At 40.3% G+C, this 20318-nt stretch overlaps 1 long non-coding RNA gene across 2 annotated transcripts in view; it reads left to right on the top strand.

Moving 5' to 3' along the window:
• The first annotated feature begins 15914 nt into the window (after positions 1-15914).
• The window catches only part of LOC114096480 (uncharacterized), a 95086-nt gene continuing 90682 nt past the window's right edge, over positions 15915-20318 (top strand). For both annotated transcript variants that reach the window (XR_011707305.1, XR_003583428.2), the window contains exon 1: positions 15915-16072. This is a non-coding gene — a long non-coding RNA (uncharacterized lncRNA). The remainder of the gene's footprint in view (positions 16073-20318) is intronic.

Below are 20318 nucleotides of genomic sequence, written 5' to 3'. Positions count from 1 at the left end.
AAGAAGCTTTCTTGGGTGTGTTTAAGATGAAAGACTCTTTTACTTATCTAGGGCTTTGCTGTCTTTAGCATGAAAAGTGTCAGAGCCCACCTCGACTTCCCACAGCCCAACAGAGGATGAACCAAACCTTACAGAAGGTTTAGGGATAATGGAAGGAGAAGTGGGCCTCAAGAGTACTTCTGACTTGCAGCAGCAGCAGCAGCAGCAGCAGCAGCAGCAGCAGCAGTCAGCTCAAGCACACCTGCCAGAGCCATTCTGTGTTCCTGGTGCCAGGTCTCCCTTGTGAAAGAGTCCTGTACACCCTTCACCAGAAAGTTTGGGCCCAACTGTCAAATGGTTTCAGGAGAAAAAGATTCCTCTGTCCCTTGGGTTTCAGGACTGCTTCCCAGAGAGGCAGAAACTACTACTGCCACTCAACATTCATTCTCTTGTTTTCTCAGTAACAGTACTCTGATTTATTTAGAATGAAAAGTGCCCAGGTAAAAGACTTTATTTTTCAATACCTCAACCAGCTCTGGAAGTGTTTGAGGACTTCAGAGAGGCAATTTAAGGGAGAATGAGGAAGGACACACACACACACACACACACACACTGTTTCTTTCCTCTTCCATTTTTCCTCCTTCCAGGCTACAATGTTGATAAGATAGCTATCCACGGACCCTTGAGAACAAGCCATTCCTTAAGGCTAATTAAGAAGGAAGATAGAAAGATGCAAGTGCCCTTGAAGACCAAGAAGCTAACCAGTAGCTCTGACTGCCCGCTTCTAGACTTTCTTTTAGGAAGAGAAGTATGAAAGCCACTGTTATGTGGGGTTTAACTAATTACTCATATAATTGGCTGTTCTTGGGATGATTGACAACAGGAATTTTTCTTAAGGAGCAATTCTAACCCCTACCACAAGGGGGTAGGCTTGGCCTCAGAATAAGAACAGCACCGCAAAAACCCACCAACAGGACACTCTGTAATTCCAATTTCATCTTAAACAGCTGTGCTATTGACAGCAATAACACCAATCTGGTTGAGCCCTGCCAATCTCCATCCTATTCCTATATTCTGATATTTAGCTCCTGTGAGCATTCCCCAGAACCAAAGTAAGTATGCAGAGAAGTAGTTCTGACCCCAGTGAACACACAATTAGTATTTCCAAACCCAACAATGAACTTCTAGCCTAAACTGTATTTGGTAACTTGACACTTTCCTTGTTATTGAATGAGAAGGTACTTGCCTTACATTGGTGTAAACAAAGATACCTTCAGGTGTTGCTAGTAAAGGAAGAGTCTTCCCTGAAGTGATTGTTGAAATCTCTACTTCCTACAAGGTAGAAAATCACCTGCAGCATTTAAGTGACTACTTTTCCAATGTGCACTCACCAAAGTTTCCAAAATCTCCAGGCACTCAGTTTCAGTCCTTACTAGTCCGATGTGAGGGGAGCCGTTTATCTAATTCTCATTCAGGCAAAGAGCAAGCTGCTCTCTCAAAATGAAAGTACAGTAATAGTTCTATAAAAAACCCACCCACAACTAACCAACCACGGTGTTTGTGGTATGAGAGGTGGTTGGAAAACAGTCCTCTTTTGTCAGTTTCCGATCACAACACTTGGTACTGTCTGAGCTCTCCTTTTCTATCTGGAGTTCACATCCCAACACTCTAGAATAAAGACGTGGACGTGAAGGAGAGCTAATCACTCTGCATGTCTTTTCTCCATCTCCTTCCGGACTGCACATTAGGTAAGAAAAACAACAACAATAAATGCACCTATAGAATCGTTTAAAGTACTTGAGAGCTATACACTTTTTCTTCCCCATCTCCTTAAAAGTCCAACTGAAAGTTTCTATAATAAAATCAGTGATCACAGGGCAAACTCAAAGAAGAAGAAAGGACCCAAACCAGCTACTCACAGAATGGAAACAGTATCTGCTTCCTCAAAGAGGGTTTTGCACATAAAAATATAGAATGCCTGCTAGATTAAAAAAAAATTTTTGTGTGACATTGGGGACATACTTAGACTGACAAATTATTCAGTGTTTATCTGAAATTCATATTTAATGGAGTGTCTTGGATTTTATCTGGCAACCCTACTTGAGGGGAATGAATCTACTCTTTGTGGGGAGGGTGGGGGGAGAAGTACAATTTGAGCAGATTCTGGAATCTATCAAAGGGACTGCCCCAGGGAAAGTCACTGATTAAAAACAAAACAGCCACAAACCACCAGGCCTTGTATGTAGGTTTCTCAGAGTAGCTTATGTTCTTGTCATTTATCTTTACAGAGTCTCAGGTAACCTCCTGCTCTGGGCTTATTGAGATTCAGTTAGGGACCCTGACCAACTGGCTGCCAGCGGCAACTGAGGAAGATGTGTTTACTTATACCCCACATCTGTGTGTTGGGTACGTTAAGATGTACCTCTGCAGTGGCCTGGGGTGCCATGTGTCCTCTTGGTAGTGAGGCAAGCAACAACAAGGCCACCAGATGCTACCCCAATGCCAGCTTCCTTGTCTTTCAGGGGGCAGCTTGTCCAAAATTATGGTAAGAAAAGGGTTTGTTTTGGGCCTTCCTTGGGTTTATCCAATGTAGAGGGCTCCTTCTACCAATTCTTTTTCTAGGAAAAAAATTTCTAAATGTGCTAAATCAAAACCCCCAGTCAGAACCCACTGAATACAAAGATATCAAGATGTGCCCTGTCTCCTCTGGCTCCAGTGAGGATATGGGTGGACCGTGCTCCATCGTCTGCCTTTTCCATCTGAACACTGGACTTTGCAAACATAAATATATGAGCACACAGAAGAGTGAGTCAGAGTCAGAGGGAATTTCAGGAAGGATCCCCTTCTTCTTTCTATATCCTTCAAACATTGGCCTCACCATTCAGTAGGGCTAGAAATCTCACCAGTCTTAACTTTCTTGAGTGTCCCAGGATGGCGCCTGAAGAACGAGGCCCCCCCACCTCTGGAATGCGGTCCTGTTTCTAGTTCTTCCCACCTATGAGCTGCCTCACTAGCCCTCAGGCTTGAGTCCCCTTCCCAAACCCTTTTATCCTTTGGTCTTGTCTAAATCTCTACCCACCTTTACATATAGCCGAATCTCTCCATTCCTGTTCACATCCTTCTTCCTCATGCATGATCCTAAGTCGGTTTTATCAGCTGAAATAGCACCACTGGATGGTTAGAGATGTCCATTGCCACTCACATCTTAAAAATCCCATCACGATGAGTAGATGGGGTTCCTTCTGGTCATACTTCCATTTCAATATTCCTTCTAAGTCTGATCTGCAAGCACACCAGTCCTTTTAACCATGGACCCATTCAGTTGGACACATACACGGTCTACAGTGACAGACACCTGTTTCCTCACTAGCAAGACGACAGCACCGCATTATTATAAGAACAGACTTTCCATTCCAGGGCAACCAGAATGGAGAAAGGAGGAAGACTCATTAACTGATACTCCTTCGGAAGGCCAGGAAGAACTCAGAGTGGTTAAATTATTCGATTCAATGTGTGCCCTTCCACGGGAAAAGAAATGGGAGTGGAGACTGGTCGGCAATTCTGCCCACCACACAGCCCAGCTGCAAATGTTCATGCTTAAGGTGGATACTCATCCTCTTCAGTGCTCCCTGATGTCGCTTCTCTAAATTATGACATTGGGAGCTACTGGAAGGTTAATGTGCAATTAGTCATTCCAGTTCACCTTATTATTTCTTCCTCGCCACCCAGCACTCACAGGGTCCAATGCTACTGCCTTCTGATGTCTCTTTGTTCCCTCTATGAGTCTTCATCTCTAAGTACCTGTGGACTTCTAGAGCTTGGCACATACTGTCCTTGTGGCCTGGAACAGTCTTTTCCCACCCTTCCCTTAACCAACCCAGATTCTTTCCGTTTATTGGTTAATACCAACTATTTTTTTTCCCAGCACATTTCAACATGTGTGCCATTGAGACACATCTTCCAGTCATATGTGTCTTTAATATGGTTAAATTGTTTCCCTTTCTCCTTCTGAGTAACTAGATTCTGGTAATCCCTTCTTCTCTTTTTGCCCAGTGTTCTCAGGGTAGTAGGAGGTTTGCCTCAGCTCTAGGGACAATAGCTTCTTCCTGCAATTACTAATAATTAGTTTCCCTCAACTTCTTGTTTTGCTCTTCCAGCCTCCCAATATCTATAAAACAATTCCCTATAATAGATATCTTCTATTTGAAGGATTTCGCAAGCTTTCTCTTTTCCTGACCATGTTGACTAACTTGCATACATTATATATGCTACTTTTTAAAAGACCTATCAAATGCAAAGGAGAGGGTTAAGCATTCACCTCATCTTGAGAATTGTATACTTTGAATTGCTCTTCCTTTATCCTGATTTTTAAAAAAATTTTATTGGTCCATTCATTTATCCTGATATTTTTACTGACAACTATTGAACATCTAGTTTGTACCAAAAATCTGTGCTCCTACCATTGATAAAAAGATGAAAAATCCAGCTCTCGTCCTAAAGCTTGCAGTGAGGTTGGAGCTGAGACTACAGAAGGGCACAGGGTGAGAAGTGCCATGGGAGCAGCTGGGAACACCCAACCCGTCCCATGGCAGGTAAAGCCTGTCTAAGCTGCTGTGTATGCACAGCCAAAGGAAAAGGAAAACAGGAAAGATCCTCTAGGCCGAGCAAAAAGCAAATGGTTAAGCCCAGACCAAGAAAGCAGGGATTTTTCAGGATATTTACATGTTCCAGTGGTTGGGGAAGAGTTGGAAGATGACAACAGCTAAAACTGGAATGGCAGACAAGAGGTCAGGCCACGAAGGATAGTGTGTACCACACCGAGCAACAACGTGAGACCTTGTTCTTACAGTGAGGTCCATGGAAAACAATGACCGAATCAAGTCTACAGTTAGGATGATCCTGCAGGCTGAAAGGGAAGGACGACATATATTTTCTAGAAGCTGCCAAGTGACTGACTAGCTAAAAACATGAGTTAAAGTGTTAATGGTTCCTTTTTTCACTCATTAAATATTTAATGAGCATCGTCTACCTATCAAACACTGAGATTAATTCTGGAGATAGAAAGAAAAATAAAATTCATACCTTCCCAGTGTAAGGGAGGAGAAAGAATCTAAGATACTATGATAAGAATTGTACAAACACAGAAGAGGGAAGTGCCAAGTAGAAGAAAATGGAAATTCCCAAGAAGTGAAATTTCCCTGGAACTTGAAGAACATTCTAGGCAAATCAACAAGAATAATGTATTTCAGTGAAAGAAAGCACCGTTGGCAACAGCACCAGGACCAGGTGCTCTTGGTGAGCTCAGGGAATGGCACAGTCTGACACGCCAGACCACGCATGAGGTATATGGCTTGGTTGGAAACCAAGTCCTAAGGCTGCACTGTAAAGGACCTCATGAACTTTGTTGGCAATCAGCCGTTGCCCCTAGGAAACAGGGAATGACTTTAAACTTTTAAAGGGGGTGATACTTGATGAAATAAAAGTTGCATTTTGGAAAATTATGTCTGGAAAATCAAATCAAAGAAGACCTGCAGTGTGGAGACTAGTTTCCACGTCTGAGGCAGTAGCTCAGGAGGATGCCCATGACAAGAACTGAGAGGAACAGGGGATGGAGAAGGGCACACCAATCCTGAGTCCATATTCTCCATCCTAAGCAGGGAATTTTATGTTAAAGATCCACTGATATCCAAAGGACACCTCAAAATATGCTTCTCAAAACCTGAAGCCTGTTACACTATGTTTTAAAATTCACGCCCTCCTAGAGCAGACTTTTGTCATTCCAAAATTTTTGGAAGGCCTCCCAAGGAGCAGACTGCATTTCTAAGGGAAGTGCTGAAAGAGGAAATGTGAAGACATGATGTGAAGTCCAGGTAAATACCATGGGGTGCACGCAAGAGTCTTTCAAAGAAAAGACAAGGAGGTGGATTGGAGGAGTGGAAATTACCTGAGTCTGTGTAAGCTGAGATATTATTTTTTCCCTTCTGATTCAGGGAGAGAAAAAAAAAGAGAGGAAAACTCTCAGAGCAAAGGGTCAAAAATTCCAAAGGCAGATATCTCCAGGAACCAGAGAATTGACAGAAACAAGTGAGGCTGGCTTGGCGTAAGAATATGGCAATATGTGGCTTCTGAAAGGGGCAGATACCCACCAGCTCCACCCCGCTGTTGTCATGTGGAAATGCAGTGTGGCTAGATCTTGTGATTTCTCAAGAGAAGCCAGAAATATAGATATTCCTGCATTATGCATTGTCTTTGATGTGGGCAACTAATTCTATTTTTTTCTAAATATCATGCTGGCCAAATAAAATACACACTGTGGCTGCATTTGGAATTTGGGTAGTCAATTTGTAACCTCTGATCTGGATGGAATGGTAGGCTTTTTGTTTGAATAAATCCCACCAGGCTTGGCAGGTAGGCGCATTGCTTCTTCTAGAACATAAATCATGGGATTAGACCATTTCAAAAGAATGTATTAAACCCACTGACAAAACTTGGAAGATGATACAGAATGTCTAATATGTAAGTTTGATCTTGCTTTGGTGGGAAAAATTTTACAAAGATGAACTAGAAAGAAGGAAATTGATTTTCTCTGAAGTAGTCCTTAATTTATATCTTTAAAATGTTAGGGTTGAAAGAACAATGCATTGGAAAAGATTATAATCTAAAATCTCTTTCAGGAACTAGCACTAGTGATTAAAGTTAATTATTTCAATACCTATCACAAACAGTATATAAAGAGTTCTCATGAACCAACAATATACCACAATAGAACATGAACAAAGAAAAATGCACAATTTGAAGAAAAAAGTATTGTACTTTCTTCTAACCTATAAAAAATGTTTGGCTTCACTTATGTGAGAAATATAATTTTAAGTGTCACTTTATTGGAAAAAGTTTAAGAGAAATTTGGATAATACATGTTGGGAAATTGCCATTATAATAGACTGATGGTGGAATTTTTCTAATGTTATGACTGCTAAGGAGAGAACCCATTAAAATAAAATAATGTATACACCTTGACCCAGACATTTGTAAGTTAAAGAATTATTAGCCGGGCACAATGGTGCATGCCTATAATCCCAGTGGCTCAGGAGGTTGAGGTAGGAGGATTACAAGTTCAAAGCCATCCTCAGCAATGACAAGGTGCTAAGCAATTCAGGTGGGACCCTGTATTTAAGTAAAATGCAAAAAAGGGTTGGGGATATGGCTCAGTGGTTGAGTGCCCCTGAGTTCAATCCCTGGTATACTCCCCAGAAAGAGAATTTATTCATATAACTATTCACATATTTATAGAAGAAATATTTATACATATTTAATTTAAATATATTTATATTCACTATAAATATATTTATAGTTATGTGTAAGTATAAATATATGTATTATATATAAATGCTTACATATGCTTAAATATAAATATATTTGAATAATATTCTAAATATAAATAAAGATACATATAAAGAAAATTTTTATAGTGTCTTTTGCAATATAAAGTGATATGAAATAAACTAAATATCATCAACATGAAAATAAAATAAATGGTGGTATGGCCCCAAAATAGGATACACTGAAGATATTAGAAAGAAGCAGTCTATATTAGTGAAATGAACACATCTTCAATATATAGTAAGTTAAAGAGTAAGGTTAAGAAGTGTAAATCATGTAACATTTAACATTGCAAATAATATATACATATATGCATAGTTTATCTTTAGAAGCTTTGAAAAGTAACTTTAAACGGAATGTTCTGGGGAGGGCTGGCTGGTAGGAGACAGATAGGAGTTCGTTTTCTGCTCTATATTCTTTTGTATATGTCAAATTATATATATATATATATATATACACATATACACACACACACACACATATACATATATAGATATGAGATTCACACATTAAATATATAATATATAGATAGCAAAATGGTATTGTATATAATAATATATAAAATATGTATTATTCATATTCACGTTGACAGTTAAAAGCAATTTAAGAGTAAGTCCTATTAACTTGAAAAAAATCACCAACTTATTGTCAATCTTCTCTAAAATTTCCTTTTACTTTCAGATTTCAAAATCAAACTTGTGTTCCAATTACAAGTAGCTCTACCACAACTTTGGCGATTGAACTAATTGTAGCAATTTTTCTTTTGCTATCTCAGATTCAGATTCAAACCCTTTAGCTTTTCTATCCAACATGCTGGTAAAAGTACATCCAAAGCCACAAATTTAAAAAAAGGAATTGGACCTGGAAGTACAATTCATCTATGTGGAAGTTCTGAGTCAGTTTGTCTTCAGAGAGTGCAGGCAACTCCTGAGCTTTTCTCTGAAGTATGCCTGTAAGTAAAATACAATGATAAGGCACACATTTAAATGACAACAAGCAAAGGGGGGTCTGCTGTACTAGAAGTGAAAATTCTGTGAACTTTGTATGTTCCCACTGTGTGTGAGCACACGCTATCTTTCTCAGGCAGACATGGAGGCACACAGAGGACTTCGAAAATTCCATTAGTTTCAGAGTCTGGTGCCAAAAACTTAATAATAAATGGAAGCAAGATTATTTGTTTTCCAGTATTCTAAAGACTGCACAGAGAAAGACTCTTAGAAGAGTTTAGATCACTAACTGACCAAAATAGAATTATTTACCAAATCCCCAAATATTTTCAGAGCCCCTACTAAGTACTAGGGCACTGAGCAAGAGGCCATTGTAGGGGTTGCAATGATGGGTTAAGAAGATTATTATCTAATTCCATGCTTCCCAAAGCCTCCTCTAAGGAGCACTAAGTTCTGGGGAACATTACTATTGTTACAAGGGGGAAAAAAGAATTTTCATAATTATAAGAATCAGTAAGTAGTGAAGCAAATTTTCCTTGGTATAGGAATTTTCAGTTCTTTTAATATGCTAATATGCAATGTGAACCTTCTAGAGAGGAGCATGGTACCTAGTCTTTTCCCAGATTATTTGAACACAATTAGCTTTTTCGTCTGAGCAGCTGGAGAATTGAATCTCTATTTCACAAATGTAAGAGAAGTAATAGCCTTAATGGAGAGAGAAACATAAATATATATGCAAAAAGTCAAATAGCAAAATAAAACTGTCATAAAGCCAGCTGGGGTTAACTGCTCAAATGGCTGGTGTGGATGTAATAAATAGCTTGAGTTCTAAAAAGAAGAAGGTAGTAGTGGTCTGGAGTTACAAAGAGCAGTAAGGGCTAGAGCCGAGCCTGGAGGAGAGAGAAGTATCTGTCAAGGATGAGAAACAGCTGAGCCATTTAGAGGACTGAGACCTGCTGGCCAGCACAGAGCGCTTATCATCCTGGGAGCAAAGGAGTTAAGCCTAGGTAGGACCAGATTGTAAAGGGCCTTGACTGCCAGGGTAAGTAGTCCAATTCTTACCTTCAAAGCCTCTAAACAGGATACTGAAATGTCCAAAGTGGTCTAAGAAAATTTTCCCGGTGCTCATTTGCAGAAAGGATGTCTTCTGCTATCTCAGAGTGCAGACAACTCTCTGAGAGTGGAGCAAGAAAGGAAGGCGATGGGATTCAGGAGCTAACTGAGATAAGTTTTAGAGTAGGGTAAGTGCATAGAATATGAAAGGCATTTTGATTGAAAGTGACACAAAGTGAGACTGGATGTGAGAACTACAGAAATGAGTGAGTGGCGTGGGGTTCAGCATCTGGATGATGATGATAACGGTATCATTTGCATGGGGAGGATAGTTTCTTGAGACATTGATTTCCACTTTGCTCTCTTGAGATTTTCTTCACCATCCTCTCCACCTCCAATCCCCTCTAATTCCACAAAAGCAGGTAGGTCTTTCTTATTTCTTTGCTTCAAGAATTTTTCATGGATCTCTCTCTTCTTTATAAAGTTGAAACTTATAAAGGAGTAATGCTGATATCCCAGAATAATGTACAAGAGGAGAAAAGACTTTTTTTTTTCAAGGTCAGAGAGAAGAGGGTAACGGATTCCAAGAGAGTAGGAAAAGGATCCCATGAGAAATATGCACCCTGTTAAGCTCAGTGGCTATGCCAGGAAGATGGCTAGCTTCCAAGCAGATGCCCACAGGGTTCACCTGGAGAAAGCAGAAGCTACCTCCTGCCAAGAGGTGTTTCAGATTCCATGCTTCATTTAAAACTGTGGCAGAAACAAGTATAGTCAAGGATGAGGGGCACTGGGAATCCTAGTTGCTGTGTATGACCCACTCTGGAGAGCAATTTGAATCTAGCTAGTATAGCAAGAAGATGCCCAGAACTTCTCCCCCACATTCCCTGAAGGATGCAACCCTAGAAATTTCTCCCACAGATAGGCCAAGGAGATCAGTGCAAGAATGTTGAAGGACAACATTTTTGAGACAAATATTTGTAAGAGTGGAAAATTGGGAACAGCTTAAAATCCAAGAGAAGGTTTAACTATGTTGTGTATATTCATGAATTGAACCACTAAGTGAATGATGTAGAGCAACATGGATAGATTTCAAAAAGCACAATGTTGAATACAAAAACAAGTCTGGGAAGGAAATTTCCATTTACACAAAGATTTCCAATGTGCAAACCATGCAAAGCTATGCTATGTCTTATTTATTAACATCACACAAAGCAAAAGAGTGAAGCCAGCATAAGATCCACAATCAGTAAAATCAGGATACCGATTACAGCTGGAGGGTAGAGGGGATGTTGGATTAGAAAGAGATCATAGAAGCTTCAACTCTGTCTATAATGATTTATTTCTTTAAAAAAATTCAAAGAAATTTTAGCAAAATGTTAAGATCTGTCAAAACTTGGTGGTGGGTACACAGATGTTTGTTAAATTAGCACATCTGAATATGTGAAATATTTTATGAGAATATTTTAACAGCTCTGTTGAAGTATAATTAATGGCATATGTCAAAGTGAACAATATGATGTTTTTACATTACATACACACCCTTGAAACCACCATGTCAGTAAAGATAGTGACCATATCAATCACTCCCCCAAATTTCCTCTTTATTCCTTTATACCTTTTCCCCTCTTCTTTCTCCACTCTGTTTTCAGTCCTTATAAATTTATATGCCTTTTATAGAAATGTATATAAAAAGAATTAGATAGTATGAGCGCCTTTTTGCTAGGCTTTTGATTCAGCATAATTATATTGACATCATCTTTGTTTTGGTATCAATAGTTCATTCTTTTTTATTGCTTGGTAGTATTCCATTGTATGGATATGCCACAATTTATCTATTTACCTGTCAATGGACTTTTGGATTGAGATTTGAAATTTTATTTTATACATTCTGGACAGAAGTCATTTATCAATAGGCAATTTCCGAACATTTTTTCCTAGCCTATGGTTCTCTTTTCATTTGTTTACTGTTGCTCAACAACCAGTTCTTAATTTTGATAAAGTCCAATTTATCAATTTGTTCTTTTCGGGAACGTATTCTTAGCATTGTAAATTAGAAATCTTAACTTAACTTGAGGTGACAAAGATTTTTTTCCTGTTCTTTTCTGTAAGTTTTATAGTTTCAGGTTTTTCATTGAGTCTATGATTCCGTTTTTAGTTAATATTTATTTGTTTATGATGGAAACTATGGACTGGAGGATTTGTTCTGTTTGGTATATGAACATCCAATTGTTCTAGTACCACTTGTTATACATTTGTTGAACACCATGGGTATATTTCTTTATTTCCTATTCTGCTCCATAGACTTATTTTTCTGTCTTTATACCAATACCACATTATCTTAATTCCTACAACTTTAAAAGAAATCTTGAGTTCAGGTTGTGTAAATCTTCCAACTTTATTTTTTTTCAAGGTAGTTTTCAGCATTTCCCTTTGAATTTTAGTCAGTTTCTTCAAAAATAAAAGTCATCTCTGACTTCAACTGGGACTGCTTTGAATCTATTGATATTTTGGAGAAAACTGACATCTTCCTAATATTGAGTTTTCAGATCCATGATCCATTCCATGATGTTTTTATTTAGGACTTCTTTAATTTTTTAGCAGTGTTTTATATTTTTGATATACACATTTGGCAGATATGTTGTCAAATATATTTCTAAGAATTTCTAATTTCTCATATTATTGAAAATAGTTGGATTCTATTTCAAAATATTTTTAGAATTTCAATTTCCAATTCTTTATGCCACCTTGCTAATTCACTTATTGCTTCTAGTAGATTTTTACATCTTCGTTTCTTCATTTAGGTGCTATTTCTTTTTCCTGTATTTCGCACAGGCTAGAATTACCAGTACAATTTGTTGTGAAAGTTAGATGTGGTGTCCCCCCAAAGAGACAATGTGAGAGAGTTCAAAGGAGAAACAATCAGGTTGTGAGAGCCTTAACCCAATCAGTTAATTATCCCTGATGGGATTAATTGCGTGGTGACTGGAGGCAGGTGGGGTGTGGCTGGAGGAGGTGGGGCATCTCAGGTGTGGCTTTGGGGTATATATTTTTATCTGGCCAGTGGAGTTTCTCTCTCTGCTTCCTGATAATCATGTGAGCTGCTTACCTCCACCACTCTCTGGCCATGATGTTTATCCTCGCATGGAACCCTGAGGAAAGGAGCCTGCTGTCTATGGATTGAGACCTCTGAAACCATGAGCCCTCAAATAAGCTTTTCCTCCTCTACGGTGGTTCTGGTCAGGTCTTTTAGTTGCCGCAGTGGAAAAACCTCTCTAAAACAATTGGACCTCTTGCTTTGTCCCTGATCTTATGGGAAAAGGTATGTAGTCTTTCAGCATTAACAATATGTAAGCTGTAGTTTTTGTAGACGCCCCTTTAAGGTGGAGGAAGTTCCCTCCTGTTGCTAGTTTGTGGGTTGGTCTCATTCATTTTAGTGCAGAATGGTGTTCAGAAGCCAAGATCTGAGCATTGTAGTTGCTCACTTCTGTTGGAATGTTGCAGCTCTCAGGCCCTCTCAGTGGGCTAAGCTAGGAAATCTTCATACAATACATATACAAACCATGAGCTCTGATACCAACCACAGTACCGTTGTGAACACCTTCCTTAAGCCTCCTGAACCCTGTGTTTTCATGCCAGTCCCCACACTGGGCTCCCTCCTATGCAATGCACATGTTGTCCTCCCTGACCTTTGACATCTTGCTCTGGGGAAATACAAAGGCTCTCATTTCTCTTCTCCTTAACACAGATACCAAATTTGCTCTACACTTTGTGATGCCTTTTGGATAGAATTCTTCAGAAAGATAAGGAAAAGGAAGGCTAGGAAGAATTAAAACTACTTTTTTAAATTTCCAAAACACTCCAGATCTCAAGTGTGACATGGAAGTAGCAAAGGGGGTTGATCTTAAGGAAGCCCATGAGTTGGGGCAAGGAACATCTTGTTGGCAACTTGAATCTTCCTTAATGCTTTGGCACTGCTTAACCTCATGGGTATCTTAGCATAACCTTTGATGGGCAGGGCTTAGCCTCTACAGTGGGTGAAATTTAACTCCTGTCAGCTTAGGGGGAAAGGATTCTAGAGTCAGATTCATATTGATTTAAAGAAAAATAATATTTCTTAATCACTTTGAGTTCAGGGTTGAAAATTATTATTGGCTACAATAGAGAAACTGGGCAGAGGGAAGTTTGAAGGTGACCCTGGAAGTAGAGCAGGCAATTAAAGAGGGGAGGTAGAGCTGCAGAGAGGTCAGCATCAGAGGCTGTGGATTTGGTGAACATTTACCTGTGCTGATAGTTAAAGCCCAGTAAAATAGATGAGATCCCAAGGCAAAGAGAATAGACAAACAATGGCCCTGAACATCGGTACTTGTCTTGGTGTGTGCAGTAGAGGGGGAAGGAGGAAAAGGAAATAGCAAAGAAGGCCTAGACATGATGTGGCAGGTGGTGAGTCAGCAGACTCCACCCGTCAGGGAGCCAGGGGAGAAGGTGAGGTTAATAGCATCCTGGCTTTAGAGAGGGAAAGCAAATCGAGACTGAGGAGCCATTTGATCCAATGACTTAGAGACTGCTGATGTCCTTAAAAGTGCAATTTCAGTAAAGTTGTGAAAATAGAATTCCACTTCAGACACTTAAGGAGAGAGTGGGGATAAAGATGCCTCTGAATAAGTATAGATCATTCTAAAACTTTGTCTGTGAAAGGAAGGGGAATTGAGCAGTGGTTTGAAGGGGGGAACATGAGGAATAAGCAGCAGGGTTTGCTGTCAGGAGAAACCGAGGATGTACGTTGAATATTAACCATTTTTCCTATCCTCCAATATTACTAGTGTAAAACATTTGTTATAATTCTGAAACTTCATATTTAGAGAGCTAATTCACTCAATTCACCCACCTAGTATAAAAATAAAGAAATTTGCATTTGAAATGTAAATGGTATAAGCAATAAGTGTTGTGTTCAAATCCTTTACACAAATGGAAAAAAAATATGATTTTCTTTCAAAGTCAGGGATTCTTGGCTCCTTTTCACTTAACAATTGCTAAGCAGGCAGGAGGAAAGTTGAGATTTGGGTGGGAGAGCTGTGGCAAAGGGCTTAATTTGGCCAATGGTATGGAGGCATAGATGTGGGGCCTTTCTAAGGCCAACCTTTGGAAACTTCTCTGCCATGTTCTCCCATGTTGGAGGAAGCCTGCTTGTTATCTGCTTGGTACAGCTCACTGTTCTTCTCTCTATATAATGCCATATGCCTTGTGTATAAGACATTTTCAATAAAGTCTTAAGAAGATAATGCAAAGAAAATCCTGGAAAACTGTGTAGGAGGATACCAATGCCCCATCTCAGCTCATTAGCAATTTGAAATTGATTTGGAGAGATCAATTCTGACTAAAAGCAGGAAAACAAGGTTAACTGAAGATAGACTATTTTTCTGTTCCTATATGTAAAGGAGAATGATAGAGGCTCAAAAACTGGAGTGGGCAGAGCTCGATATGGAAAAGAATTGTGATCTACTCTTCCTATAAAAGCTCGCTGCTCATTGTGTGGCCCATGGAACAGTCATACTGGCATCACCAGGGAGGTTGTTAGAAAAGCAGTTTCTCGGGTCCTAACCCATACTCACTGAATGAAAATGTGCATTCCCAAGTGATTTGTCTACACGCTGAAGTTTGGAAAGGATTGTGTCTGAATATTCAGGAACTGTGAAATGATTGGTGCATCGAGAAGTTCTCTAGAGACCAGACAGCTAAGACAAAACTAGTCTTCTCTGAAAGAAATCATCAGAGAAATATCAAACAGGAATTAGTTAACAAAGATTCGAAAGAGAATCTGGAAGCTAGAGAAATAGAAGTCTTATCAGACTATTCACTTTGGCAAAATCTGTGGACTAAGAAGAGATCAAGTTTATCTAGGACTGAAAGGCTGGACCAAGAACAATAAAGAATTTTGCCTACAGCTGGGGATATAGCTCAGTGGTGGAGCACTTGCCTAGCAAGTACAAGGCCCTGGGTCCAATTCCCAGAAGAATTTTGCCTAAGCCTAGGCCTGTAAATACCCTGTATACCTAAGTGAGGACAGTACATACAAGAGGAAGAAGTGACCAGAGAATGTGTTTGACTGGAGAGCTAAGCCAAGGTCTGGGCACACTCTATAAAGCCACCTCATGAGTCTTCCATTTTGATTTAAGAACCCTCCCTCAAAAGGTCAGAGTTATTTCGAACTTCTTCAGACTGACTGCCTCTAAGCATAAGCAAGATACACCAGAATAGAATTTTTAGGAGTGTGTGAGTCAGCTTTCCGTCACCGTGACAAAATACCTGAGATAATCACTTGTCAGGAGAAAGATTTATTTTGGCTCATGGTTTCAGAGATTTCGGTTCATGGTCAGTAGGCTCTGTTGCTTTGGGGCTTGTGGTGAGGCAGTTCATCATTGTGGGAGCATGTGGCAAAAGAAGATGCTTACCTCATGGTGACTGGAAAGTAAACTTAAGCAGCAGGAAGGGTCTGAGTCCCAATATCTCCTCCTAAGGCATGACCTAACTTCCTCCCACTAGGCTCCACCTCTTGAAGGTTCACCATCCCCCAGGAACTCTATGGGCTGGGAACCATGACTATAACACACAAGCCTTTGGGGGACAGTCAAGATCCAAACTACTGCAAGGAGCATCATCTTCACTGAAAATGTTCTAGTTTCCTGTGATTACAGGAGACAATTTCTCCCAACAAGGTAAGGTGTGGTGGGAAGTTGGTTGACAGGAGGCTCCTTTGGGGACTTTGGTAACAGACACTTTGCCTTTGGGACAGATTGCACTGCAATCATCTCAGACCAGTTGGGCACCTAGAGGACCTGGACCCACAACACTCCTTTCCTTATCCAACTGCTGTCTCACTTTACCATGCATTCAGGTCTCCAAATTTTGCCTGAGCTGTCCCCACTGGCTGTATTTCTCCATCCTCCAGTTTTAAAATGTTTAATATCATCAAGATTACCTGAGAACGCCGGTTTTAAGGGTAGATTCCTGCTCTTCCACCTCCAGGGCCCTGAGGGATTCTGATGGTGAGGTCTAGGATCCAGAAAATATATTTACAATAATCCCCACAAAGTAAGTCTGCTACCCATGTTCCCAGTCTAGATTTTCAGAAACCTAGTTTAACCCCTTCCTTCTGCTTTACTCCTTCACAGCCTGGATTCTGGCCTGTCAGGGAGGTGGAGGTGGCAGCGTGGAGACTATTAGATGTGTGCTAGATCTTATATAGTACCCATTCCCTGTTCTATTCTCCCCTTTGCAGCCTCCCTCACCTTCCTCACCCCTTCCTTCTGCTCTCCCTGCCTTCCAGTGACCACCAGACAGTCACAGGCCATCTATCCACAAACATTCAGCCCTCACCAACTCTCTTCCACTCTATCTATCCCCCGACATGTTCTCTATCTCCAATTTCACTTTTGGAATTCTCTCCTTAGTTTCAGCCAGCTTTCAGTCATCTACAGCTTCTCTAGGTCTCCAATTACATCTTCAAGGGCGTATTTGTAAGCCTCTTCAAACTCCTCTTCCTTGACCTCATGGCCACACCTGCCACTGCCAGTCACCCTCTTCTCTAAGCACTCTGGCTCTGCCAGGGTGGTCATGTTCACAGCTACACCACATTTTGCCTTTTCATGTAATAGACAAGCTCAATTCCTGCACTGTAGACAGATCTCAGGATTCAGCAGGCATGCCCACTTGTCATTTGCCCCATTATGCATCCTTTAATCCCTGAGAACTGGCACACCACTGGGGGAGCCTAAAAGATGATTTATCTTCACAGTTGATTGACTTAGTCAAGAATGCTCAAAGGTATGGTCTTATAAACAGGACCAGTTGCATAATTTGCAGAGCCTAGTATAAAACAAAATGTGGATCCCTTGTTTAAAAATGTTAAAAAATTTCAAGCCAATGACAGCAGTTCATTAAACAAAGGCCATGACCCTTTTAAGTGCAGAGCCCTTGCAACTGCAGTGGTCACACACTCAGGAAGCTGATCCTCCTGAGCCTTATCCTTGATCCAGGCTATTAGCTTGGCAACTATCAGGACCAGAGAAGTTAATGAGAACACAGGAAGAAGTTGCCAGTTAGTTTTCCCAGGGAACCACCCTTCCATGTACACAGTCTTCACTTCTCACCCAGTCAACTCTAACGTGGACCTTGTCACTGGAAGGAAGGAGGAGCACATGAATGACAGGGCATATATAACTCCTCCTCAAAATGTGGAAGAAACTGCTCCAAGGGGGAGGTCAGAGTGTCTTTACCGTAGTTCATAATAATTGGGATGCAAACTAGTCTGAATGTCATCCTAAATGCTGTGCTCCCGTGTTTCCTCACTTCAAGCCCTTAAACCCCTTAAGACCAGACTGGAGATGGAAACTGGGATCCAAGCAGCAGCAAGTCTCCCTGCTTTCTTTGGGACAGAGCCAAAAAGAGATAAAGAAAGTGTTGTATTAGGCAGCAGTAAACAGGCAAGCAACCAGCAGTCCTTTAATAAAACAGACCTTTATTGGGGCTAAAATGGCCCTGGGCTGACCCCACCCTAAATCCTGGCAGTGTCCAGGGACAGGAATTTAGAGGAACAAAAATGCAGGCATTTCAGGCTGCACCCCCTGCATACATAACAGAAGGCAAGGCAGAAACCAGCAAGCGAGGAATACATAAATACCATTATCCACTATTGCAGCCCCAACTTATTTTTTAGTCTGGATGACTCTGCTCTCTTGCCTTTTCTGCCTCACATTTCTGTCCTGTGTGTGACTCACAGGAACAGCCTGGGGACAATGAAATATCCTAAAGCCCTAAAATAGGTCCTCCTCCCTCCCTCTAACGTCAGGACGAGTTTCCTAAGGCATTTGTTTCTTCCTTTATTAACCAGGCATGAATGACAATATTGCCTGGGTTGAACAGCTCATCTCTGTCACTGGTAAACATAAAAAATGAGTCACATTCGTAGAAAAGCATGCCAGAATTCCATTGATTAACATCCCGTGCCCTAACCTCTCTTTGAAATTAAAAACACTTTCAATGACACTGAACAGAAAAGGCATCACAGGAAAAATATTTCTAAGATGGGGTTGTCATTAAAGCGTGCCCAAAATAGAACTGTTTTTATTTAACCATCCTGACTGCACTGGGCCCTCCCCGCTCTGGCAGCTCTGGTGGGCAGTGAGGCTACATGCAATGAAATCACAAGAAATGCAGAAAGTAATTCTGTCTGTTTGAATTTTAGAAGCTTCAGAAGCAGACCTATGGATAATGCCTAGTTCATGTGTCTCTTTTCCCTGCTGCAAGCAATTTTTAAGGATTTAAAATCTAGCTGTTTAGTAATTTATAGGCAAATTTTTTGATTTGCTAACTATACATCTGACTCTGCCCCTCTGCCAATTTTTTTATTCTGTCCCCTCAACCTCATCCCCACCAGGACTCGGAGTAGATCTCCGTGACTCCAGCTTTGGACCCATATTTCATGTGGACACCATTGCCTTTCAATTTTGAAAACTGGCCCTTGAGGGCCAGGCTTGTGCCAGATTTGTTTGACTCTGCAAGCACAGGGAGATTGTTGGGTCTGATTTTGTGTTTTAGATTTTGGTGCCTTCACCTGGGGCTACACAGCATCCTCTGCATCCCCTCTTCAATCTCTTCCTCAAGATCTGCCGCCATGTGGCCCCCCTCACTCTCCCATCTGTCAGTCTCACAATTCTTTCACCTCTACAGGCCTCTGGTGACTTCTGCCAGCCTTGTCCACCACTGCCTTGGGCCAGCACTGCTATTCAGCTCCCCACAACCCCTTGCCTGATCCCCAATTCTGCCGGAAGACCCGAAGTCTCTTTCAAGGCTAAATTGAAATGTTACCTTCTCCATGAAGTGTTTGTTATTCTTTGCATTCAACTTAAGTGCAACAGAGAAAGCCAAACTTGAGTTCAAATCCCAACTCTTTCACTTACCATCTATGAGAACTCAGCAATTTTCTTAATATCTGTAAAGCTCCATCTAGTGATTTTCAAAATGAGAATGATTTATTCTGCCATCAAAGGCTTGCTTTGAATATCAAAAGGAATAATGAATGTTCAAGTACCTATGTAATTCCTGGCACACTTACCCATTATTACTGTGGGCTTTTCTGCTTTCATAGGACATATTATGGCACTTCCTCCATTGGTCTTTTTAAAAAAAAAAAAATTTATTTTTTCACTGTAGTTGAACACAATACCCTTATTTTATTTTTTTATTTTTATGTGGTGCTAAATATTGAACTCGGGGTCTTGCACGTGCTAGGCAAGCACTCTACCTCTGAGCCACAACCCCAACCCCTCTCCATTGGTCTTTTAATGAAGATATTTGTGCCTTTGTCTTTCTCCTCTACTAAATCACACAGCAGGAACTTCATTACTGTAGTCCCCAAGTGCCTTGCATACATCTCTTACTTGACACTCAGTATATGCTTATTAAATGTGTATATGCTCAAATTGTCTGCTTTGCTTTAATAAAACTGACCATTAGTTTACCTATTCCCCATGGAAGAAACAAAGCTGAAAAACCCTGTCAATATTTAGATTTCTTTCCTCATTTTTAGATTTCTGTAACATGATTTTGATTTTAATCCAAATTATGATACAGTAGTAGTAAATTATAACATGTGTGTATCTATTAATATATTTTAATTTTTTATTATATCATGCTTCCAATGTGCCAAGAACAAATCTCAGTAGTTCACATGACCCACACAACAAACCTGGAAGGTAGATACCATATTAATCTTCATTTTATAGTGAGGAAACTGAGGCTTGGAGAAGTTAAGCTTGACTGAAGTTTTTCAGTTAGGACCTTGTAAGTCTGGATCCCAACCCATGAAATATGATTCCAGAGAACAAGATCTTCTCTACTGCCTAGTACCTCCTCCAATTTGCTACTGCAGATAAATCATAAAGTAAAAAGCAAATGGAACTG

This window comes from Marmota flaviventris, chromosome 4 (assembly GCF_047511675.1).
Source record: "Marmota flaviventris isolate mMarFla1 chromosome 4, mMarFla1.hap1, whole genome shotgun sequence".
In the NCBI taxonomy this organism is placed as follows: domain Eukaryota; kingdom Metazoa; phylum Chordata; class Mammalia; order Rodentia; family Sciuridae; genus Marmota; species Marmota flaviventris.
The sequence above is the reverse complement of the archived record's forward strand: the minus strand, read 5'-3'. Positions and strand labels throughout refer to the sequence as shown.